This window comes from Perna viridis, chromosome 9 (assembly GCF_037379345.1).
Source record: "Perna viridis isolate PV_CMFRI_1.1 ecotype Kerala chromosome 9, ASM3737934v1, whole genome shotgun sequence".
NCBI classification, from domain to species: domain Eukaryota; kingdom Metazoa; phylum Mollusca; class Bivalvia; order Mytilida; family Mytilidae; genus Perna; species Perna viridis.
Genome location: NC_142453.1, coordinates 32,147,573 through 32,174,479, shown reverse-complemented (window position 1 = coordinate 32,174,479; position 26,907 = coordinate 32,147,573). Strand labels below are relative to the sequence as shown.

Genomic DNA, 26,907 nt, shown 5'->3' with positions numbered 1-26,907 from the left:
TTAGTAAATATCATAGTTCCTTTGAAATGAAAAAGTACTAAGGAACGACAGAAAACCACAGTATTGAAAAATGACTGAAATTTACAGTACTGAAAAATGACTGACATTTTCATTACTGAAAGTTGACTGAAATTTTCAGTAATGAAAAATGGATGAAATTTACAGTACTGAAAAATTAATAAAATTTAAAGTACTGTAAAATGACAAAAAAGGTAAGTACTGAAATTACCGAAAGAAATTCCTTACTGAAATTTTATTCGAAAAAAAAGTACTGATTTTATATCGGCATTAAAAGTACATGAAATCTGTAGTTAAATACCTGGTAGTGTATACATACACATATAGCATTGTTAATCAATAGCTGGTTTAACAAACAGGATTCTGGAACAGGGTTATGTTGCTACAAGATTGAAGTCATCACTACAGAAGTTTTATCGTCGTCATCTTGAAGTCGTGGATCGTTACGGTGTATCCATCTGCACCATGAAAACTGATTTATTCAACGGGTCACAGTTTTCCTTTTCTCGTTGGTCTACCCCGTACTTTACTTTTTATGAGCAACTCAGCGGATGTTTCTACACAAGCAGAGGACGCTTACTCTACCGGTGCACCTGGTCCATGCCCCCAGATTTTTATGGAGTCCGAGTTGCTCATTTGCTTTTGTTACTTTGTATGTATGATTTTAGTTACTTTATGTTCGTTGTTGTGTATGTCTGTTTTCCATGTCTGGTCTTTGTCCCTGGATTATATTCCTTTGATTACCGCTATAACCTTGGTTCCCTTGATTACTCTTTAACATTTATATCTTACTCAATTACGTACGGAATGATTTGATTATGATATAGTTTTTGTTTAAAAGCCTTTTTAACAAGACAAGCTTTTCTTATCAGGAAAAATATCTATGTCTCTTACTGGTTAATATGTTGCACTTTACATGAACTTATACGTATCAAGATACTGTTATCTAAAACTGTGCTGTATATTTACAAATGAAATATGCTAATTTCCCAGGAACAGTAATGTACCGTTTAAGACGTAAGCTTTTGTAACAAATTTATACTGAAATATATTGCATCGCCACTTTCCTTAAGTGTACAGCTAATTCTTGATATTGAATGATCACAAGCATTTGTTTGAAAATCATTATGAATGAAAGAAATTGGAATTATCTAGAACTAAACTATTTTTCTACTACTGCATTCTGATTCACACAAAGTAAGAGTTAGAAAGGTTTCTTACATATTAAAGAATATATTTTTTCAAAACTTGCATTTTTTTTTCAGAAGGAGTAAACATTTTCATTGCGTTTATTCTTCCCTCTGTTATATGTGAGTATCTGAATCAGGAAACATATAAAGAACAGCATACGTTTCTTATTGAAATTTTGAATCTTGAATTGTAGTTCTTCCTTCAAATTATTCAAAGCACCATTTTTTTATATTACTTTTTATCAGTATGTTGTAAATTGTGCAGTAACCTGTATTCCATATTCCATATCCTTAAATTAATCATTTCCAATATTTTATATATATATATATAAACATGAGGCTTAACAACCACAAGGAGACTGTTTTTGTAACATCTAATTAAACACATTAATTGTTCCTTTAATATAAGCATATATTCTACAAATTCTGTTTGATATTAGTACAAATGTAGGCCAGAATTAAACCACTATCAATTGCTTTATTAAGTTTAAGTTAATGAACTACTGAATGTGATGCCAAATCGGTAATATTCCTTTTTTAAGATTGTGGTCACATTTGCCTGTCATGCAGTGGTGTGGATAATGTAAATTCATGTAAAGGCGCGTCTGTATGCAGAAATGACGAGGTACATGTAACATAATTGTTACACAACCTTCTGCAGTATATGTGATATTGTATTTGTGCCTATAGTTACGTTACTTTGTTAAATAAACTATATATGCAATTACCGAAAATGACATGCATTTTATAAGTTTCTATAAACTTTTGTACCAATATTGTCAGTATGCTCATGAAAAGATATTACAATAACATTTCTTTTACAGATGACTTTTTATATATAAGTAAAGAATGTGTTACGTTATAAGGAGGAATCAGGAAAAATTCCGATTAATATTAATTACATACAAAAAAGATAAAATCATTTGAGTATGGGATAAATTTCTAAATTGAACACAAAACGTTCTTGTTCAGTAGCCATCTACTTTCTCTCTATATTCAAGTTTTCAAATTTAAAAAAAATATTATTTTTATTGACAAAATCCTTGTTGCTATTGTGTAATCGTGTATTCTTTTTCTGCAGGTTTGTTTTATGCACAAGTATAGAACAGAATCTAACACTGAGCTTTTTGACTTAGGTTGTTCTTATCCAGAGGTAAAAATCGAAGCATAATGTGAAGAAACATTTCCCAAAACTTGTTGTCAGAATCAAGCTGACATTGTAGCAATACGAATGAATATGTACATGTATATAACAATATAAGCACAAATACAGTGAAGTGAAACAGGGTTTCGTTTTACTAAGGTTCTAAAATGCATTTAATTTGATAAAAAGAAACTTTCAAACGTGTGTAGTTTTGACAGTTTTTTTTTCTTATTTTCGTCATTTTTATGTTTTCTTCAAAAATGTGCACTGTTCTTATCTAAAACAAAATTTGGACTAAAAGCATTCGTATTTATGAAAAAAAGTTAATTCTGAAACGCATCAACAATGTAATAAGGAATTAGGTACATTGTTAATTTTTTTTTAATAGTAAATGTTTGTTAATTCAAAGGTATGCATTCATGACTATTCAGAACCAAATGGAGCAGTGTTTGGTCGACGTACCAGTGATGGTCATCATATGCTTTGTCAAGGATGCTGTAACGACACAAACGTATGTAACATGAGGATACCATGTGAGATTAAAGGTGACCACAATGCTTCAGCACGTATGTACTAGTATATGACTATTTCTAATTCAATATACTAGTATAATTCTAATCATGAGATGATTATTCATGCTTATAGTCATTTTTGATTGGTCGAGAACGTCGTTGCCATAAAGTTCATACATGCATGAACATGCACATTGATTTTACCGGTCAAGTTTGTTTACAGAGGGTAATTTTCAGCTCGGGGAAAGAAATTTATAACTGAGTCTGACTGGACCCTTGAAAACACCCTGTTGTAATTTCCCATCTTCTCTGTTGTATTTCCTTAATAATTATATTCCTGTTGAATTGTTTACATCTCGTATTTTTCAATGCCAACTACTACTCCGTCCATGCCGCCTTCATTGTCGTTGTGCAGCCGATTATGTGTAAATATTCCGCGCTCCCAAACGTGTGCAAAGGAATGTGTATGTATTGAAGCGTAAACATAAACACAGTGTATCAATATAACCGACTGAGGCTCTCAGAGAGTAACTTTGACTGTCGAATAGAATTATAAGTATTGAACAGCTATTTTCGGTCGTTCATGCATATATGAACGGACCCCTCCACTCCCAAACATTACATGAAAGGCCTTCGGCCATTCATTGAATTTGGGAGTTCTGAGATGGGTTTATACATGTATGAACGATCAAAAATACCTGTTCAATCCTATAATAAATCTAAGATAAAAATAAGCGAGATTTAAAACTTGTTTTGGTCATTTGATGTACTATGTTTTTGCCTGAGATTTCCTATAATTCTAACAAATAGACTTCTGTAACAGGGTTATGTTGCTACAAAATTGAAGTCATCACTACAGAAGTTTTATCGTCGTCATCATAAACTCGTGGATCGTTATGGTGCATCCATCTGCACCATGAAAACTGATTTATTCAACGGGTCATAGTTATCTTCTCCTCGTTTGTCTACCCCGGACTTTACTTTTTATGAGCAACTCAGCGGGTGTTTCTACAAAAGCAGAGGACGCTTACCCTACCGGTGCACCTGGTCCATGCTCCCAGTTTTTAGTGGAGTCCGAGTTGCTCATCTGCTTTTGTTACTTTGTTTGTATGATTTTAGTTACTTTATGTGTATGTCTGTTTTCCATGTCGGGTCTTTGTCCCTGGATTACATTCTCTTGATTATCGCTATAACGTTGGTTCCCTTGATTACTCTTTAAGCAGATAATACATGTATGTTCAATAATAAGTAAAGAAAGTGTCGAGTATTTGTAATTGCACATGTTTATTAGGCATGACACGAATGATCTGATTTAACGCTAGAAATGCATATTTAGATAACACATCATATGCATACTTTTCTACTTTGGTTAGATGGTATCGAATGCTTTAAACCCGGTGCATATGACATAATAGAGAGTACTCGGGGTTTTTTTGTTGCATGAAGATTACATCATAAGCATCTTTTTGACCTAATTACATTTCAAACTAAATCAAATAACTATGTTTTATAAAAAGGCGTTAAAAACCTGGTGTCATTTTGTTAAAATACCAAAGCTAGACACTTTCCATGATATTCTAAACCAGAGACTTTTTGGAAACTTCAATCACTTGTTTAACAAGAAACCTCTTTTTTATCATACATTTTCTGAAAGTGGGTTGCAAAGAATTAAGGATGTTTGGGATTCAGGCCATAAGAACTTCATACCTTGTGGTTAAATATAAAAAAAAACGTATTGACAAACGTAATTGCATCTCGGAATATTCTTAAATTGAAAATAATTACCGAAAGTCGTAAAAAACCAAAAAAATTGTTAAACTCGAGGAATAATATTATTTTAATTATAACAATTGGCCCAGAAATCTGGATTATAACAGACGAGTAATATATTCAGAAAACCTTAAACTTTGAACTATTTAAAAATTATAAATAAAAATTTTAAACGGAAATATCAGAGCAAATGGAAAGAAACCTTTAACAAAGTATTTAATTGGGATGGAGTACAGAAAGCTGGCAAAGGTATAAACAAATCCAAAATAAATAGAATTTCATTGGAAATTTATACACCACATAAAACGCACTGAAAACAGACTGCTTTGTTTGTTTGTTGGGGTTTAACGTCCGAGCAGCAATATTTCAGCTATATTCAGACAATGAACATGAAATGGATGTTAAAATGAACATGAAATGAAAAAAAAGTATGGGTTAATAGGATAATAGGGTCGACAAATTTTGATTGCCACTGGAAAAAGGGGGGATGGGTAAGGTCGGGCAATTTAGCCTCCTGTGGCGGAACGCAAAGGTTCCTACTCCTATCGAATACCACAGCAGAGTTCTTTAACGTGCGAGGAACGTGGCATCTTTCCCAACACGGTGCACAACTATGGTTTGCGGTCAGGTTTTCCGTATTATAGCCTGACAACCCCAGCATGCAACACGCCAGGGCTACCCCATTCAACCACCTGGGGCACACATCCCAGTTGCTCTGTGGGCAGAGCGCCTAGCCCCCGGCTAGGTTTCTGAGCACTATTTAGTCGCCTTATACGACAAGCTTAGCGCTGCTGCATGCCTATTCTTTTAACACCCGGACCTGCATGGGGCGAAAACAGACTGCAAGTACTGGGCATGTTAAATGGCAAATAACATTTTTGTCACGAGGAAACTGATATTGAGACCATAAAACACCTACTCTTTACAAATTTATACAAGGGTCTGAAAAATTCCCAACGATGTTAGAACTGTCAAAGTTGCGATGCTAATTTTTCTTCGTTCCCTCCGCGGGACTCGAACTCGTACCGCTGTGATATCTACGGCAACACCGCCTGCACAACGTCCAGCGCCCTAGACCACTCGGTCAGCTAGGCTATAAAAAAATATAGCTTTCGCTGACCGGGTCATTCCTTCTGGTAGGATTAATCTAGGGCTGTAACTAAATACACTATGTATGGTAGTACGGGACAGCCCATTTAGGTGTTATTATGTAGAATAGAGGATCAAATTAATGATACACGTCAAAACAAATCAATATTATACAAACGTCTCATAATGTGACCACTCTATTCGCTACACTGCTCCATAGAATCTAATTGATACAGGGAAGATAATGTAAACTTATAGAAGGGTCTGAAAAAATCCAAACGATTTAAAAAATGTCAAATTTGCGATGCAAATTTTTCTTCGTTCCCTCCGCGGGACTCGAACTCGTACCGCTGTGATATCTATGGCAACACCGCCTGCACTAAGTCCAGCTCGCAACTGTGAAAAAATATATTACACAATTTAACACATCTAAAGAATCAGTTCAAAATGGTCTCTTGGTCAAATAGAAATAAAGAAACTGATCAGACTTATACTTTAAACAAATGCACAAACAAAGGACTACAAACAATAAACTAATATACCAGCTCCAAACCATTATAAACGTACAAAAATTATGTCATCGTATGTAATATCAAAGATTGTTTTTCTCTCTTTTTCAGTAGTTATAAAAAAAACAGATTTATGGCATTGAATAAAATGTACATTGCAATGTAACACTTACATTTTAGAGAAAAATAATTTGCCTAGAGAGTGTGCAGATTTGTCAGAGGATCAATCAGGTGTTTACACTATTTATCCGGACGGATTGAAGGCAGTTAAAGTATATTGCGAAATTTCAAATGGTGAAAAATGGACGGTATGTTTTATACTTTTTCTTTTTACATTTTTCTTGGATACAACTTTATTATGTACCTTTCGACTGTATTTTGTTTGTTTTTTTTAATTCTCAAATTCCCTAAGAGTGTTTTTAATTATGCCGATCGTGCAACGTACAATGACTTTGTTTAAGTTTCCTGCCTCGCAATTTTGAAAAGGTCGAACACTGTCAACATACTACCTGTGTAACTATCATTGTTAATGTGCCAAATTGAACAACTCATAAGATTTATGTTGATATAACACCAACAACAGCTTACTGCAACAACAATTCCTTGTTTATAAAATAATAATTGTAGTGCAAAGTATAATATACATGTACTTTGAATTATTTGTAAGGTTATACAACGGCGTGTAAATGGATCTGTGGACTTTTATCGGACTTGGAACGAATACAAGAACGGTTTTGGATCACCTTATGGGGAATATTGGTTAGGTATGAATTCATTAAATGTTCTTTGGGTTTCTTGCTCTGTTTTAAAAGGCAACGTTAAATAACTTATTCTAATAATAGTCAAAGTGAGTGTACATTAGATAATGATTTGATGATGAACTGATAGATTGTAATTTGACGTTCGTTGGACGATTTTACCCGCGTTTCGTGTGCAAAACGTTTCAACAATTAAAGACACTGGTTTGTACTCATCACACTCGCTGGACCGAAATCTGTGATGTGTTTACTCACAGAATTAATATAACCGTCAAAACGACTTAAGTGTGTAGCCAACTATTAACGTTCACTAAAATTCCAATAACTGCAAGAAACAATGAATACCAATTCCATAGTCTATGGTATGACCTTGTCAGAGATTCCACGACTTGACGCGAGTTAATAACCATTAAAGATCACCGAGGAAGGTGATGGCAATTTGATAAAATAAGTCATTACATGCAGATATGTTTGATTCGTAGGAAATCTATAAAAGAGTTAATATACAGTAGCTAGTATATACAAACTTGACTATACATTTTGACTATATGTTCAGATAGTTGGCAAACTTTTAGTCCGATTTTCACTTACCTACATGTAAAACTATACTTAGATGATTAAACGCCACCTCACCTAACCATCATTGCAAGGCTTACCCCTGGACATTCGAGGACTTAAAAAGCCATAGACTGCTTGCCACGTAATGTTTTGGTTTCGGTGCGCCCGAGCTTGGTACACAAAGTGTCCAATTAACAGTGCTGTAAATCAGATATTAACATTGATTTAATAACAAATATAACAAATATCAGTTTAGATAACAAAAAAGCAAGAAAATAATACTTATGAAAGTAACTTGAAAAGAAATCAGAGGTATAGGATATAAACAGGAAGGTCTGAAGAAGATTCATGTTATTTTAGGTCATGATATAATAATAACTATTCCATGTTTAAAGGATTTAATCAGGAAAATTGATCGTATGAAAAAGTACACATGCACATGATTAACGTCATTAGAAAAAAACTTGTATTTCATGAATCAATATTGCTGCACACATATTACATGTAGTGAGAACATGGATTATTTTTCTATCATAATATTGTAGTGTTTGTTGAATGTTACATACAATCACATTTGATAACATGCTTTAAGACCTTCTAAGTACTTTTGTTTCATCTACAAATTAAGTACATGTGAAAATATTACTCTCCCCGAATTATTTTAAATCATTTTAATTAGGCTATTCACATTTACTGCAGTGTAACAAACGAATGCAAATGCACCTATCAAGTACATAGGCCAATTTATTTCAATGGAATATTAAAAAAGTGTAACGTAAGTTATGATAGCTGATTTTTAAAAATACATTAAACAATAAACAGGCACATTTCGAATATAAATACGATGTTGAAAACGAGAAATCTCATATGAACCCGTCTTTTTTATTCCTTTTGTCGAAAGATTATTTTACGAGATCTAATATTGAGATTATGTAGGCAAAGTTAGGTTCAGCTAGTTCAATTATTTATACCTCATTTTGACAGTTATATTGCGGTATGAATGATACCTCATTTTGACAGTTATATTGCGGTATGAATGATACCTCATTTTGACAGTTATATTTAGCTAAATTGATTTTATCTCTAACATTAGATTGTGTCTTTATTATTACGATGCTTTAATATCTGTCATTTGATTTTTTTTTCAAATTAAAAATGCAATACTTGTGAAATTTCACGAACGTTCCGCCTAGGATCTAATTGTTTGTTATCTTTTCAAGATTGCGTCAACATAACTTATACGAAACAGGTGAAACCTGAACCCCCCCCCCCAAAAAAAAAAAAAAAAAAAAAAAAGAAAAAGAAAAGAGGTTTCATAGCAAATAGACCTCAGTGTCCTGAGACATCTTGAAATGTTTTGAGAAACGTTAAAATTAAATGTCTTGAGATATGTCATATAGACACGTCTTATACAATGTAGCTACGGGCTTTACACATACATTTTTGTGCTTCAGGTTGCAAAGGAGAGCTAAACATACATAGAAAATTCTTCATTTGGCCTACTAAATATAACACCGTATTTGATGCTTCACTTAAATTATATATTTTTGTATTTTTTATTCAATTTACCATTTCAACCAATGCTTTGCCAATTTTAGTGAGGACACTCAATCCACCCCTAGGCCATGCAAAAATGTTTTGAAATTATCTGGTAAAAGGTAATATTTGGCAATATAATGTGTTTATTTGTGACTAGTACTATTCATCTCAAACCGGCCATAATTGCAAATCATATATTATGATTTTTCCATCTGCTTTTAACGGACAGCTCAAAAACGTCAGCATAATATAACATAATACATGTAATGCCAAATCAGTCTTTAAATACATGTACACATATATATCAAAGAAAAATCCACTAAGATCTGCAAGTGTTAGAAAAATAAAATGTTCTTTTGGAAAGTTATTGAAATGTCTCAAAATACTAATCAATTGGGGCAAATATGAAAACTATATTCAAACTTAACAACTGTCATTGAATTTATCATCAGACAAGAACTTAGAAATCATTGAGATGGAATCCATCTCTGTGGGTACGACCCACACTCTCCGAGCAATAACGCCATATATATGAAATATATTTGAGAAAATCTTACCAACTCGAATTTTTCGGTTTTTAATGCAGCACTCCTATTCAATTCAAATATTAACCAGTTGAACAAGAAGTATGGAATCAAATGTATTCTAAACACAAGTTTCTCACCAAAAAAGGAAATTGACCTTGACACACGTTCTTTAGGTGATCTACACCAAGCCAAATATCAGAAGTCCATATTCAAGGACAAAAATATTACAGTCCGGGTATGTGTATACCACCGCAAAAAAAAGCAACAGAAATTTGACCTTGAGGTCAATGTTCAAGATCATAGGCCACTGTCCATGGTGGTGCCGTTGGTGCATGACACACATTCTTTAGGTGATCTACCGACATGCCAAATATCAAAAGTCCACATCCAGACAAAAAAGTTACAGCCTGGACGCGAGTTTGTCGCAGGATAAAAACAGGAATTAGACCTTGAGGCCAAAGTTCAAAGGTCAAAAGTCACTATCCATAGTACGCGACGCATCAATTTTAGGTGATATATCAAACTGCAATATATCAAATGCTTACATGAAAGACAAAAACAGTTACAGCTTGGACATGAGCTTTTAAGGAAGACATATATAGTGATCACTATTGACAACCGCCACTTTTTGTGGTGGGAAACTAATGAATTAGGTCAAAGATTTTAATTATGACATTAACTTTTATAGCCTAACATCTCACTTAAACAATTGGTTTAAATCTGTATAACCGCATTTTTTTAATTCTATTTTTTAATGAAATATACATACATATAACGTAAAATAAATACCCGAACTTACATCATTTTAAAACCAGGTCAGAAATGTATATACATGTACATGATATCAAGATTCAGCATATCAAATTAACCCAGAAACACTAGACATCATAATCATTTTATGGAATTTTAACTCTGTGCACCCCATTTTACTTCTTTAGTATGGTCTGATAGTAAATCATATGCTGAATATAAGGCAATAAAATGCTTCGCAGGTTGATACTACCGCAGCTGTTGAATCCTGATCAGCTGGGGAAAGTATGGACACACCATTGCAACTTTACAAAACTTTGAATTATATTACACTTAGAAATTTGTCACAGGATAAACATTTAACCAGAAATGTAGTGGTCAAATTTCGGACATTATATCCCTAAATAATTCAGTCAAAAGCTGCAAAATCAATCCTACATTGTACCTTGTGCTCAAGTTATCGTCCACAAACAGAAAAAAATATGTTTTTGCTCCTTTGCGACCCTGTGCTGGTATTCTTACTCAAGACCAAATCCTAATAAAAGCTTCTTCGAGAATTTATAATGGTACGACTGCAGTGGTCAAACCCCGAGGGCGAGTGTGGACACAACATTGGGTTTGTCACACTTAAAGTGCAAACTCAAATTCATCGATTGACAAATAAAACAAAGAAAATAGTTATATGACTCATTGCTGGTCATTTGGGTAAAGAAATGCAAAACTCGTTCACGACATATTTTATTCGTGCACAGTACTGGTGCTGTATTTTAGAAACCAGTCTAATACCAACGATTTTGTTCGTCCCCAGAAAGGTCTGTTTTGTAAGTTCGTATCAATTTCAAATTCGAAAACTGTATTTTATATAGAAATTCGATCGCTTATAAATATATATTAATTTTTTTTCTCATAATTAATAATTATATTTCCACAATAATTTAGATGGAGTAAATGATCCGTGATATAAACTGACCTGAAAATGTATCATTCTGAGTGGACCATTAAAGAGTAAAATCAAATTTTGTTAGAGACTACTTAAAACATAAAGTGCATACTTTTGAATTTTAGTGACCGATGTTTCCGAAAGAAGGATGACTGAGGTTACACGATTTAAATTCATTTTTCAATAGTTTCACCGAGTGGCTACTTAATTTTTACATGGTTTAAGTTTGAATAAACTACTAGCGGACCATATGAGCATACAGTCCATAAACAAAATGGAAATACCAAACATTCATGAAAGGTTATGATATGAAGATTGCTTTCAATTTTCTTTTGGCTTTACTTGTAATTTGGTTCTTTTAGTTCCTGGTATGACTTCTGAGAGCTTATTGTAAAGTATCTTAAGAACACGTAAAAACTTTTTTCTATCCTTACTTCCGAACTGTGTGAAAATCTGGCCTAAATCTATAAGACGGCTTAAGTAATGAATTATTTTTTCTTCTAATGCATCTTGGGGACATGCCTTCAAGACACACTTGCCCTGTCGTCAAGATGTGTGTCTGCAAGTCACGTCTTCAAGACATGTCATAGTCACTGAAATAAGTTTAAAATCCATTTTGTGGGCTCCTGATCATTTTTTTATATTATGTCTTCAAGGCACGAAAATATTTTTTTTCGTGTGTCTCGAAGACATTTTTGATTCCATGGATGTCTTCAAGACACGTGTCCTGAACATCTCAAGACACAAAAGAATCGAAACCATGTCTCGAGACGTTCCACGTATGTCTCAAGACTTGCGTTGTTATGTCTCAAGACACTGAGATCTATTTGCTATGTATATTTGATAATTTGTCGTTTCGCAATTCTTAAGTACCAAAGAATTATGGATAAAACCGATAACGTCATTTGTGTAAATACCTGGGCGCTATGCCAATGATTCGATTTGCAATTAATGTTAGAAGCTAGCAAATAATTTTCGTGGTTGATTTGCTTCTTAATCGCATTAACCAATATAACTGGAATTCGTATGGTGAATACTTCAAAGGTACAACGACCCCACTGGGATGAAAATGCCAAACACTTGTCTTCATCATCCATGATGCTATTTTTAAGCACCTGAATCTGAATGTACAAACCGAATATTGATGATTTTTTTTTCTCACAAGAAGATACATAACCAAGTCAATAATATAACCTTAAGCATAAAAAGTATATACTCTATGCGAGAAACAATCTTTTCACAATTGGATTATAATCGAAGGACCTGTTGTAATCGTCATGGCTGATAATAATATAGAATTAGGAGTTTTTTTTTTTGTTTTTTGTTTTTTGTTTTTTGTTTTTTTTTTTTGTAAATCAAATGAAGTCTTAAACAGGTGTTTCTAACGGATAATAGACAAATTGATGAAATAGTTTATAATTATTGTTTCGCGTACATTTTTTGCTTGAATACGTTGTATTCTTAAATTTATTTTTATTATCTTGTTTAAAGGAACATAACATTTTTTTCTGTTTGATTTAGGAAATGATATCATTCACTTGATATCGACGTCAAGAGAACATAAGCTCTCTATTTCGACAATGACTTTAAGTACGCAAACTACTCTGTATTTTTTATCGGCGATGAGCACACTAGATATCCAATATCAGTGACAGGATTTACAGGATCGAATGATTGTAAGTACAATATACTGTTAAAAATACAATGATTTAAGTAATATCTCGCTTGAACTTTACGAGGGGTCTCTGACAAGAGTCATGTAGTTTCTGAGAAGAATAGAGGATAGACATGATATTCTATGCTTTCATTGTTTCAAAAAAAAACTTACCCAATATTCTGGTTAGTAAAGAGATTCGTGGCAGCGAGTTGTCACGATTCTAGCGGAAATCAAAATAATGTAAATCCAGGGACAACGACCAAACATGGAAAACAGACAAACACAACAAAATACATAAAGTAACTAAAATCATACATAAAAAGTAACAAAAGCAAATGAGCAACTTGGACTCCACTTAAAACTGGGAGCATGGACCATGTGTACCTGTAGGGTAAGTGTCCTCTGCTTTTCTAGAAACACCGCCAAGTTGCTCATAATAAATCAAATCTGGGGTAGTCGGAAGAGGAAAGAAAAACTATGACATGTTGAACAAATTGTTGTTTATGGTGCAGATGGATACAACGTAACGATACACGAGTTCATGATGACGACCATTATACTTCTGAAGTGATGACTTCAATCTTGTAGCAAGATAACCCTGTTCCAGAATCCTAACTATTATAAGTCTAGCGCGATATAAAATGTCTGCGTAATTACGATCAAGCTGTTGTATTACGTATGAGTTGTGATATGAAAACTCTATACGCAGGTGCTGAAGGGATGTTGCCACAGATGAAAGGAACGTTGACAATTCTGAATGAAAAGTCATCACGTTTGCCTAAAAAGTTTTGTCAATAGTTTTCTTTTACCATCGATCTCTTAGTGTAGTTCAAGATATGAGACCGACTTCATAGTGTCTGTAGTATCCTTTATCTCAAGTTCTGTGAAAAGCACTGGTATTAACAAGAAGTGTTGTTTTGAAGCTGACTATTATAAGATTCCTTTAAAATATTACCAGACAAAAACCACTTGTACGAATGAGATGACTTATTTTGATTAGTGACATGTTAATTTTTGTTTGTTCTTATTTTTCCAGACAGTATTACGTTAGAATATGACTTCAAAATATTTAATACTACCTTTAAAAATTTTGCAATTATGATTTAATCGGAAAGTATAATGTAGAAAATAAGCATTTAATTTGGAAAACTTTAGTACAGAAAAAAGCAATGTGTACAAGCATTTAAACATTATACTGTGGTACCACTTTAAATGCAGCACTTACATTACATGTTGATAATGCACAAGGCAAAATATGTAACGTTCAAATAATAAATTTGTATATCCTTTTTTACAGGCGGAGATAGTTTAAAATATCACAACGACCTACCATTTTCAACGGTAGACCAACACAATGACCATTATAGATGTCCTTCGAAAAATCATGGTGCTTGGTGGTATGGTTATTGCTCTTATTCCAATCTCAATGGACCCTACACTGGAGGACAGGGCAAAAATGAGACAACAATGGAGTGGTATCATTGGAGATCTCACTATTCTTTAAAGAAAACTAAAATGATGATAAAGCGAGCTCACAACTATTGATACAACATCATTCTATGTTCAATTAAAATTTAATATAAACTGCATATCCCAAAATTTTTCCATTACATGCAGATTAAGCATTTTCAAAGCCAACTTTATTCAACCTATTAATTTGGTCAAGTATAGAAATAAAAGCAATAATTATGTATTGTAAAAGTATGAAAAACAAATATATTTTTAATTTGGTAACACACTTACCAGATGATTGGTAACAGCATTCAAGATGGAAGCCTTGGAAAGGACTATTTATTGAACTTGCAATTACGTGCAAGGTTTTTTTCATATTTTTACGAAGGGTTCTCATTTCTGTTATATATTTGGTCTAAGTATTTTTCATCCGAAATGTTGCGTTTACATATAAATGTAACTGTTATATGATTTGTCCAGGATGGTGAATGTGTTTTTCAACAAACAGTCGGCATTCCAATGGGAACAAATTGTGCTCCTCTACTCTATGACCTATTCCTTCACTCTTATGAGGCTGACTTTATAGCTGATCTGATCAGAAAGAAAGAATATCGTTTGGCTAGATCCTTCAATCTCAGTTTCCTCTACATTGATGGCGTATTATCTTTAAACAATCGTAATTTCGGGGCTTTGATTTATCTCATCTACCCAAAAGAACTTGAGATAAAGGATACTAAAGACACTGTGAAGTCAGCCTCTTATCTTGACCTACACTTAGAAATCGATAGTAAAGGAAAACTCTTGACCAAACTTTACGACAAACGTGATGACTTTTCATTCAGAATTGTCAACTTTCCTTTCATCTGTGGCAACATCCCTTCAGCACCTGCGTATGGAGTATTCATATCACAACTCATACGTTATGCCAGAGCTTGCCGATACTACGCAGACTTTTTGTATCGCACTAGAACTCTAACAAATAGGCTTCTGGAACAGGGTTATGTTGCTACAAGATTGAAGTCATCACTACAGAAGTTCTATGTTCGTCATCATGAACTCGTGGATCGTTATGGTATATCCATCTGCACCATGAAAACTGATTTATTCAACGGGTCATAATTTCCTTTCCTCGTTTGTCTACCCCGGACTTGACTTGTTATGAGCAACTCGGCGGGTGTTGCTAGAAAAGCAGAGGACGCTTACCCTACCAGTGCACCTGGTCCATGCACCCAGTTTTTAGTGGAGTCCGAGTTGCTCATTTACTTTTGTTACTTTGTATGTATGATTTTAGTTACTGTATGTTCTTTGTTGTGTGTGTCTGTTTTCCATGTCGGATCTTTGTCCCTGGATTACATTCTTTTGATTACCTCTATAACCTTGGTTCCCTTGATTACTCTTTGATTACCGCTATAACCTTGGTTACCTTGATTACTCTATGATACAACATAATTACTATATAATTACTATTAACTACACTAAACCTCAGAGTTATGTTACCTGGATTATTTTGATATTATTTTTTCCTATTTCAATATTTCTAGTTATAAAAAGAACTTTCAGATGGTTAAAATATGCTAAAATTAATTCAAAGCTCAATTTGATAATAAAATCAAAAGACTATTTTTGTTCTGTATTCTGGTAGAAACAAAGTTTGCAAGAGACACATTTCGAGTAGGTGTGAAGAAGAATATTTTTTTAGAATTTTAGAAAGGGGTCAATTTTATAATCTTGATCATTTGTTTGGAAATCTTATGTGCTAACTATCTATCGGTAAAGAATGGCATTTATATTGTTATTTGATGCATGTCGAAAAATACAAAAAGGCATCTGTTTTGAGTTTAAAAAGTTAAATCATCTTTATGACTTGTGAAGCTGTTTTTAAAATGTGATTCAATTAAAATAGAAGAAAAGTCAAATTCAATGCCATTCAACTGGAAGATGTCCTTGATTTCCTCTGAAAAGCGGCAAAAAGGTCCCAAACTACAAAACAGACGGCAACCAAGAAACATCAAAATCCTAAGAGAAGGCCTAAATGTCATAACAGGAAGGGGATAAAATCCACATACACAATGTTGACAGCATAATAAAATACAATAATACAAGCCAATCCATTAGAAATAGTAAATAAAAACTCGTAGATGTCATCATTCGTTCGATACTTTAGTCGTTTGTTTTAAAGGTCAATATTACAAACTCATTCCTATAGTTTCAATGTGTTTTTTTTTTCTTAATGCTTTATTTTCCCGATATCTTACAATGTTTTAGTTTTATGAATAAAACGAGGTCTGATTTGACACAAGTGTGGAGAAACAGAAATGTCTGTTTATATAACCACAGCTTGTGAATCAGAGACAACAATGGTTGTAAATTACAGAAGTAAAAAAATACACGAACACAATGGTTATGGGTTCAAATATCAGTATTAATATATATTCAAAATCATCAATTCTGATTCGTAACAAACTATGTCTCAACTATGACCGTATGTGTTTTGGTCTGGCTTTTGCTATTGTATCATTCCAGCCATATAATTGAGTATTTCAGATTTGGTAATATGTATTTCTCTGTTGGCAAAAAACAGAAAGGAGAACATATTGGATCGTATATATAACGTAAACAAATAACGGACGGCAAGGTGACTATGGGTGAACGACTCATCTGTGGAAATTAACTTAACTTTACAAGACACCTTGCAACCCTTCTATTACACATTTGTTAATTCAACATGTTGATTTTGTTGCATTTTACTGGAAAAATATATATTGTCCGATTGGAATGAACCAGTTGTACAGCTGTAGTGAAACAATATTCACAGGTCAACACACAGTCATTTGTGACCGAACACATATCTAGTAGTGAAGGCGTTTTGGGTTTTATCACTTTTGCTTGATCCTATTGACCAAAAATATGATTAAACAAAATAAAACAGAAGCCTGTGTAGCTGCACATTAAGTAGTGTAAATGGTTTACAATTCTAAAAAAATATTTCCCTTCTCCTTCACGATCACTGTATAATTTTGTCATTATTTCACAGTTTATCAAGAATTAAAAAAAAACAACAGAAAAACAAAATATCATATAAGATAAAATATCGTGGGTGCTATTCCTAGATAAAAATATATATTTTATATTAAATTGCCTTCAAAAATGAGGAACATTGTAGATATCTTGATAAAATGCATTTAACTCAATGATAAAATATGTTGTTTTTCATTTACTGAAAAAAAACTCATAATCAAATCAATAATGCATTACTCCAGATGCAATTGTAAAAAACCAATCATTTTGATAGACACTATTGCTTATTGATAACCGTTTTTGAAAAGATAATAAAAATGAACGGAAAAACACCTTATTAGTGGTTCACGACCCTTGACATCCTCCATTCACGATCAAGCTACATACTTAACATAAATTATCGATCTGTTCACGTTTATTCATCTTGCTTGACAGTGTGACGGGGATGATATCAGCCTAGTTATTATAAAACTATGTTATGTTCCTCATGTAAGTTGTGTTAATTTTATTTACCAATACGTTTTTTTCAAAAGAGATGGTATTAATAAATACATTTATGTTAGCAATAACAGTAAGACATAGAGAATCAATACAAGTAGGGATGTGCGTCTCTCAGTCCTCAGCATATTAATATTCTAAAAATTATTTGTAGTGTACAAAATGATTTGTTTTCACTGCAATAAAAATAAATACACCTAGGGAACACGTCCTATTGTGATGTGCATACCTCCAAATAATAATCACCATCCTGTGTAATACTACTGCAAATACTTTTTTTATATCCATATAATTCATAAGTCGCATTTTCCTCTGAGATTGTGATCTTACTGATATAACAAGTACTATCTTTAAAAGAAGGATAACCAACGCAGTAAAATTGTGCCCTTTTTACTTATAAGTTTCTACATTTCATTCAAGAAAATAACACATGGCACGCAAGATCAATTTACAGTTTTTTTTAACACCACCAAGTTATTAGTATTTAGCCAATTGGGAAACAGAATTGCAATCAGGTGACTTGCGTTTCCATAGGAGAGCGTCCATAAGGTTAAAGGTTAAAAAGCGAAAGTATACCGACTGCGTCGGAAAAAAGAAAGAAACATTAATAGATATTATCATAATATGAATATAATGTGGTTCAAATGCTGCTGATGAGATATTACTTGTTTTCTTTGAATTACATGCCCCAATTTGTAAATAGCTTTATTTTTAGGTAGCAGTGGTTTATCAAATGTTCTCTATGCAATCACATTGTGAAATATAATCGGTAATTTCAATAGCATGAAAACCAATCACAACATCGATACATTTGTATTATAGATAAGATTATAATTGACATGTTTGAATTACCAAAATGAAATAACTCGTGCCAAGAACGCTTAAAGATTTAAAACATTTTGGTCATTCACTTTTCCGATTAATTATGCTATCAATTTCGACTGATAGTTCCATTTTATAAACCAACTGATATGGTTTTATTTCTGAAAAAAATTTGCCCTGTAAACCGCTTCAAGTTCTATCAATTGAACTGATATGTGATATAACTCTTCTATCTATATGATATTATCTAAACATACTTCCGAGTAATCCAAAGTGAAAACTTGTTTGTACTGTTTAAAATAAGGTAAGCAAAAAATCATTTTGGCAATTACTTATTGACGTTAACTTTTTAGAACTGATATACAAGTATTTTTTTTATCTTAAAGAGCAAAATACCAAACCTCCAACGAAAATTATTTACTAGTAGCTAAAAGAACAGAAAAAGCGCCATGTGTTTTACATCAGCTTTTCACCCATCACGTATTGGTAATGGACAAAGTATATATCATCCTTATCTATCTTAGTGGTACTAATGTTGAAGCATTGTTGCATATGTTAATGATACAAATATCATAAAGATTCATAAATGACTTCAAACCAAATAATTAACAGTCAGCATATGATGCAACATTTCCGTAAGGAAACAAGATTCCAATAAATGTACGAGTTTTGTTAATTCCCAAAAAAGCTGTTATTTGAAGATGGCTCCCGGGTGCAAATTCAACCTAAAATAGTAAAAATAATAGTAAAAGAGTAATCAAGGGGACAAATATTCTTGCTGACATAAAAAATGTATTCCAAAAGTTAAGACCTGACAAGGAAAATCGACACACAAAGGAAATAATATCAATTAACCAAAATGACACGTACACAGAAACAAAAGTAAATAAGCAACCCGGACTCCTCTTAATACTTGGAGCATGATGCAGTTGCTTGGCTTTCATGTCGTGTTTTCATTACGACTTCCAAGTTAAAAGTTGAATACATTCATCAATGGTGTTCAAAATGCCTTTAAACATATCTTTTTTTATTCACATTCAAAACTCATTTTCATTTTTTACATTCAACAAGTAATTCTTATTCGGATACCAGTGTATACAATCAAACATTTATACATATATCATTAATGTAAATTGAAATATATGTATAAAGTCGTTTCAAATCAATTGGTACAACACTTTGTAGTGCATGTGAAAGCACTGCTTTCTGAAGACAAAAATGAAGACATGCATAATGCCTGTGTTTTGAGACATGCACAAGTACCTGTTACGCCGAAAGAAATTAGAATATGATATATCTCATAATTTTGATGTTCGAATAAAAGGGATGATTGTCGTATTATTGTGTGGTATATATATCTTAAAAACGTTCCTTTGGTTTCATTTCCTGCAAATATCGTCGTCATGTATAGTCAAAACGAGGCTGTAGTATCGTTTGAAGGTGAACAATATATTCAATTTATCACTATAACGAAAAGACTTAAACTTCCGCGTAAAACAAAGGATCTATCCAGTAAGTGGGATGGAACTATTAGCTAACAAGAAGACGAACTCGTAATCGAAAGAAAAAACGGATTTGAAAGATATATAATAGAGCTGGTGCATGAACCAAATCTGTAGCGTCAAGTCTGCACCATGTGTTGTTTCTTTAACAGTTTAAAGCTATTGGCATTGCTGCCTATTCTGATAAACATTTTATTGTAATAAAACAATCGGACTGTAGAAAAAATAGGCAGTCCAGTAAAATATGAAGGAAATCTTCTATACGCTGCTATACACGAATCTGGGGAGATGTATTGTACAGTTTTAGAAACGATATCTTAGTTCAATTCGATATCAATTTATCTCCTTATGTAGTTTTGTCCAGAGCTGATACATGATACGGTCCTAGGGCGTTATGTTTTAGCAGTGATTTTACACAATTAATCATCGCTAACATTGATGGACAGTGGACAGTCCATTTTAAAATTGTCTATGGCAGACTAAACTAAATTACAGTATATCATTTCAAATGCATAGTTAATTCACAGTACATGTACAAAAACACTCTTCACTACTGTATACTTCACTCGATTTTTTTAAACTCCTTCTGTATTTTTAGTGGGTTGAGATAGCCCCCGTGCTTTCCCGCCTAATCCACCAAAATATCATTTACAGGAACCCGTATACCTCCTATTTAAGAATCCTTTTGTCGCCCAAAAAATGAAGTGAAGCATTTTTGTATTTTTTGGCTACTTTTTATACCTCGTTGAGACAACAATCCGTTTTATGACGTGTTTTTATTTATTCTTTGAATTGTTTTTCTACAAAACGAAGTAAACTGACATATAAATATATAATCATGCAGCCCAATGTCTCAGCTTTACAATAGTATCAAGAAGATTGCAGAGACAGTTAGAATTGTTGAGTAAATTTAAAAATGTACCCCTGCCCCACCAACATATCGCTTAAATTTACATATTTCTGAATGTCAAAACCCCTAGCGTATATATGCGTCAGTAAAAATGGCTTATTTTGGTATTTTCGGTTTAGTATTATCACAATTAATACTTCTATAATGCTTAATAATTTTGATGAGTAACAATTTATCATTTTTGTATCGATAAGTGACCGCTCACCATATTTACTTGTTGTTTACAACTCAGGAACAATTCAAAATGTCTAAAAATATAATTGCATTTTAATACAGTTTAATCTACAAAGTTAATTTATTTCAAAATTGTCTAATTAATTAAACTAATTACTTATATTTCACAGAAAGTTGTTTTAACAAAATTATCAATGAAACTCTTACCATTTGATTTATGACCGATGATTGATTAATAATCCGTTCGGTCGATTGGCTATGTCGGGAAATGTATTTTCAACTTGGCAAAATGTATATGTCAATATGACTTTAACATCATTGTAATAACAAATCTCAATTAGATAGGCTCGACAGCAGAATAACTGCTTCACAACCAAACAGTTAGTTTCAGAATATTCAAATGAAGAAAATAGTTTATAACGAATCATTTTCAGCGTCTCACAACAGAATCATCATCATTATCATTATCATGAATCAACAATAACAACAAAAGGCGACGTGAATGGATAGACCTTTGAACCTATTGTGACTACTTGTATCCGCGTCGTTTACAGTTTCAGAAATCAGACTAACAAAACAAGTGGTTTTATTTTCATTTCACATTTAAAATTCGATTTGAGTAATTCGTCATGATTTCCCATTTTGTTCTATCGAAATGGTTCAATCTACTATGTATCCGCTTTTGTCGAGATATATGTATTGCAATAGTACGACACCACCCACTTGAGTTGATCTTGCATATCAATTGCCAAGTTCAATTTTCTAGGCGTACGTATTTGCTTTTAATTATCTTTAAAAGTCTTGAGTTCCTCAATTGTAGCGTACAAAAAATATTACCAAAGCGTCAGAGATGGGATAATTCAATTACGTCAAAATCGAAGAACCTGACTTATACACTGGAAATAAACACGATTTACATACACGATAGCAGTATAATTGTAATTGAGAATCGTAGCAAATAATATAACATAGCCACTCTGACTTCTGCAAAAAAGAACTACATCACTGCAGTTAGTATGTTTTAAGTTCGGTAAGCATTCAATTCGTTAAGACGTTGAGTCTAATGAATGATATTTGGTTTCACCAATGAGATTGAAGGAGTAATTAAGGGAACCGAGATTCTAGCGGAAATCAGGGACAAAGACCAGGCATAAAAATAGACACACACAACAAGGAACATAAAACAACAAAACTTCCTATTAGTCTCTCGAATTGTGATGTCGACCGTAAAACATTTGTAGTGTTAATATTAACACAGGCTGAACATACTCTTGATTGAGAAGTTTATTTGCCAATTTCCGTGTGTATATCACAGACTCGTTTGTAACGGACCAACTGTGAATTGTATATTCCATAGGCTGGAGATGTTGATACGTTGCCACTAAGAAAGGGTAGAACTGTTGGAAGAAAGACACTCTTATAGGTCTTTTGAATTATTCAGGCAACTTGTATAGTAGGCTTTATCATAGTAATGTTTACGTCCATCTTTGACCGCCATGAGTACAAACCCAGCAATAATCCTCTGGTTATGATGACACTTGTGAAGGAGTAATCAAGGGAACCAAGGTTATAGCGGTAATCAAAAGAATGTAATCCAGGAGACAAAGACCAGATATGGAAAACAGACACACACAACAAAGAACATAAAGTAACTAAAAACATACATACAAAGTAACAAAAGCAAAATTATCATCTATAGAATTTAGTGAATGCAGTGTCTTTTGCACACAAGTGCTATTTTCGTAGGCTGGAACGAACACAAATTTGTCATGATTATCCAACAAAGTCCTCTTGTGCCAGGGATCATTAACGATAGAGTTGGTTTTGGAATGCATTGACATTTTGATGCGTCGATTATGGTCAAACAGAATTATCAAGTGTTTTTATATTGTTGTTTACATAAGAAGGTATTTGATAGACTCATAACATTTAAGGTTCATGTTATCCCAAAATAAAATAAAAAATAAAAACTCAAAATAAAACAGAAACAAGCAAAACAAAACAAAATAAAACCTCAAAAAAGCAAAACAAACAAACAAGCAAACAATAAACAATAAACCCACAAGCAAACAAACGCATTACACATATAATTTATTAAGAAATGCCTAAATGGTCTTTTTACGTAAAAATATTAGCAGTCTTTGGTGATGCTGCTTACATTTTACGTTTGAAATGTAACAGTCTCAGATTTTTACGAGGGACCTCACTAAAAGTAATGACAATCAGCATACAGGTTTTGCCTTGCGTGACATCTCTTGTAATCTGTACCACACAAACTTACATCTACAATAAATGAAGTGATTTGGGTAATTCAGATATCGTTGAAATATTTTCCTTCGGAGAAAAGATTCATATATTTCAACTTAATTTTGTCAAACTTTTCTTCCTCACTAGCAACACTTCTGTTTCTCCTCTTCGATGGTTTTTCTGGTGCTGGGTATCTTAACCTTAAACGTTCTGTTGAGGCATTTAATTTTTCAACACGAAGAACATACATTTGTACAGGTTTGCCAAAGCTAAAACATTGCTGAGATCAACATCCTAAAAACTGTAAAAAAAACAAATTATACATGTGTTTGTTTGGTTTTTGTTATTATTTTGAAAAATGCTGGTTTAATACTTTATTTGGTTACAGATTACACAAAGTAGGTTTTCCTAGGCGTGATGGACTTATTTTAAATCTGATAAATTTCCAAGAAGTACTTTTGTCCATTGCGTCAATGATCTAGAATCTATGACCAAATCGACATTAGCAAACGCATGAACTCAAAAATGATTTCGTTCATCCAGTTTTTAAAAGGCTTTTACACAAGTTCTAGATTGATAGAATCGTCGTGTGGTTAAATTGTCAGATTGTATAACCATTTTGAAATGTAACCATGCTGAGTAGAATCTTTCAAAGAAGAATTGGGAGTAAAATAGTTTTATGTAGATTATTCAGAAATTGTGCTGGGGCACAATCGTCAGAAATTGTTGAATGTTTTGTGACAGGTTGTTATAAATTTCAAGCATAACAATTTCAAAATTGTAATGTTGAAATTCTTGGTATTTTGGGAACAATTATAGTTTCAAACAAAGTAAAATTAGGAACTGTGTTATTAAATCCCTCATAATTCTATGTTACATTATCATTCCTTTCTCTGGAATCAATGCTATCTTACATTGTCTTACAATGTAAAATAGTATTGATTCCAATGTTTGGTTTACCTTAGAGCGGTGAAGGGTTTCGAATCCCCCTGAGCAACGATATTTTGCATTGCATTTGAAATCTTGCATCTATTCCAACTTATTTGACTTCTATACTATATACTTGGCGTTGCTATATTTGTACATGTATACCGTTGAATGTCCTATACTGTCTTATCCGACATCATCAGGGGTCATCTTTTTCAGTTACATCATGTGCTAATGTTCGTGATCTAGATTCACTTACAAGGACGTATCATTCGTTTAACGAAAGCTATATTTTTTATGTAGTGTACGAATGGTCTTAAGCATGCATGCGGTGTTGCCATAGATGTCAGAGAAGAGCAGGGGTTTGAATCCCGCTGAAGGAGCAACCATATTTTGCATCGTATTTGAAATCTTGCATCTATTCCAGATTTGGTGTATAGCTACACGTGAATACATATAAGTGTGTTAAACATCAAATGCATATGCTTATTTACCTTAGATATACCTCATATTCTGGCATTTGTATATTGTTTGTCTTTGGAACAAATTTGGGGCATAAGTTAATGTTTGTTTGTTTGTTTGGGTTTAACGTCCGAGCAGCAATATTTCAGCTATATTCAGACAATGAACATGAAATGGGTGATAAAATGAACATGAAATGAAAAAAAAAGGATGGGTCACAAGTATAATAGGGTCGACAAATTTTGATTGCCACTGGAAAAAGGGGGGATGGGTAAAGTCGAGGGAATTTAGCCTCCTGTGGCGGAGCGCAAAGGTTCCTACTCCTACCGAATACCACAGCAGGGTTCTTTAACGTGCGAGGAACGTGGCATCTTTCCCAACACGGTGCACCACTATGGTTTGCGGTCAGGTTTTCCGTATAATAGTCTGACAACCCCAGCATGTAACACGCCAGGGGTACCCCATTCCACCACCTGGGGCACACATCCCAGTTGCTCTGTGGGCAGAGCGCCTAGCCCCCGGCTAGGTTTCTGAGCACTATTTAGTCGCCTTATACGACAAGCTTAGCGCTGCTGCAGGCCTAGTCTTTTAACACCCGGACCTGCATGGGGTGGGGCATAAGTTAAAAGGACGACATTGATTACATTGTGACGGTCTCAAAATGTAAACCTTGAACGTATTTTCAATCATCTGTTGCTGTCTAGGCTAGATTTGTAGACTTTCAAGAATAGTTATAGTTTTTAAAAGAACTTTTTGGACACTTATTGTTATTTTACATTCTCTCCCCGACATATCACTACCGACTATGATTTTTTGTTTTCATTTTTCAGCAACCCGCCTTCTTACAGGTTAGCGCGTTGTGCGTAGAACGTGTTGCTCGCTATAAATATTTCTACACAAAATTGTAAGAATCTCATATTATTTAAAGCGCAGTATTTTGTCATTAATTTTTTTTTTAAATTGTCACATTTCGTGGTAATCAATCGTTTAAATTATTGCATATAAACTTTCGACATTGATTGATACTTTTTCATCATGAGTATATTATATAAGATCATTTGAATAAACATGTAATATTTCACAGATTTCTCTTCTAGCTTTTGTTGTTAATAACAAGATTAACAGATTACCATTTAAACACAGTGAAATCTATCTAAAACTAAAACATCTTTATAGTCCCTACACATCATATAAAATGAAATTTGAATCTTGAATCCGACCCAATTTTAAAGCCCAACATGAGCTCGGTTCAAACAGGTTTCAATGTATTTGTCATGTGTTTTAGTTTGATATGTATGTTTATGTTTGTTTGGATTTGAGTATTATTCAGAACAGAAAAAGTACTTAAGTGTAAGGGTTTTTAAGAATCAGGCAAAATGGGAAAAATCAGGAACATGCATTTCAAAACCCCGCCAATCTGACAATCTTATATCGCTCAAGGATACTTTCTCTATTTGAAAAGACCATTATTTGATCTCTAAACCACTGGCTTTGCTCAGAAATGTTTTCAATAGAATGGTTTTTGACCGAATTATATGCTCTTAAAATGCTCATTTTAGTGCATTTCAATGAAATTGTAACTCAATGGTCCAGCATGATATGGAAAATCCTGTCTCTTTTCCTTGATTCTGATGGAGAAAATAATCAAATGAAACTATCAAAATAGTGTTTTTGCCATACCACGTTTCACCCTGCACCCACTGCCTGATGATTCTTACAGATACTGGCAGTTAAGGTACTAAAACTATCTTCCTTGCATGTACATTGTTCTATAGAAACCCATATCAATTATATCAATATCCAATGTCTTTTATAAACCGGAATATTTAGAAGCATGTAAAGAATTTTTTCATCAAAGTCCCCTGCTATGTTACGAAATACTTTCTTCGTTTAAAAACGTTAAGCCAATCCACAACATTGAAAACATAAAACTT

At 33.2% G+C, this 26,907-nt stretch overlaps 1 pseudogene across 1 annotated transcript; it reads left to right on the top strand.

Annotated features, from left to right (window-relative positions):
• The first annotated feature begins 939 nt into the window (after positions 1-939).
• LOC148607848 (microfibril-associated glycoprotein 4-like) lies at positions 940-14,550 on the top strand (annotated as a pseudogene). The gene is made up of 9 exons (XR_015914869.1): positions 940-1,035; positions 1,284-1,328; positions 1,751-1,833; positions 2,290-2,361; positions 2,762-2,918; positions 6,413-6,540; positions 6,900-6,996; positions 12,826-12,980; positions 14,259-14,550. The product of XR_015914869.1 is annotated as a microfibril-associated glycoprotein 4-like (transcript).
• The last annotated feature ends 12,357 nt before the right edge of the window (positions 14,551-26,907 follow it).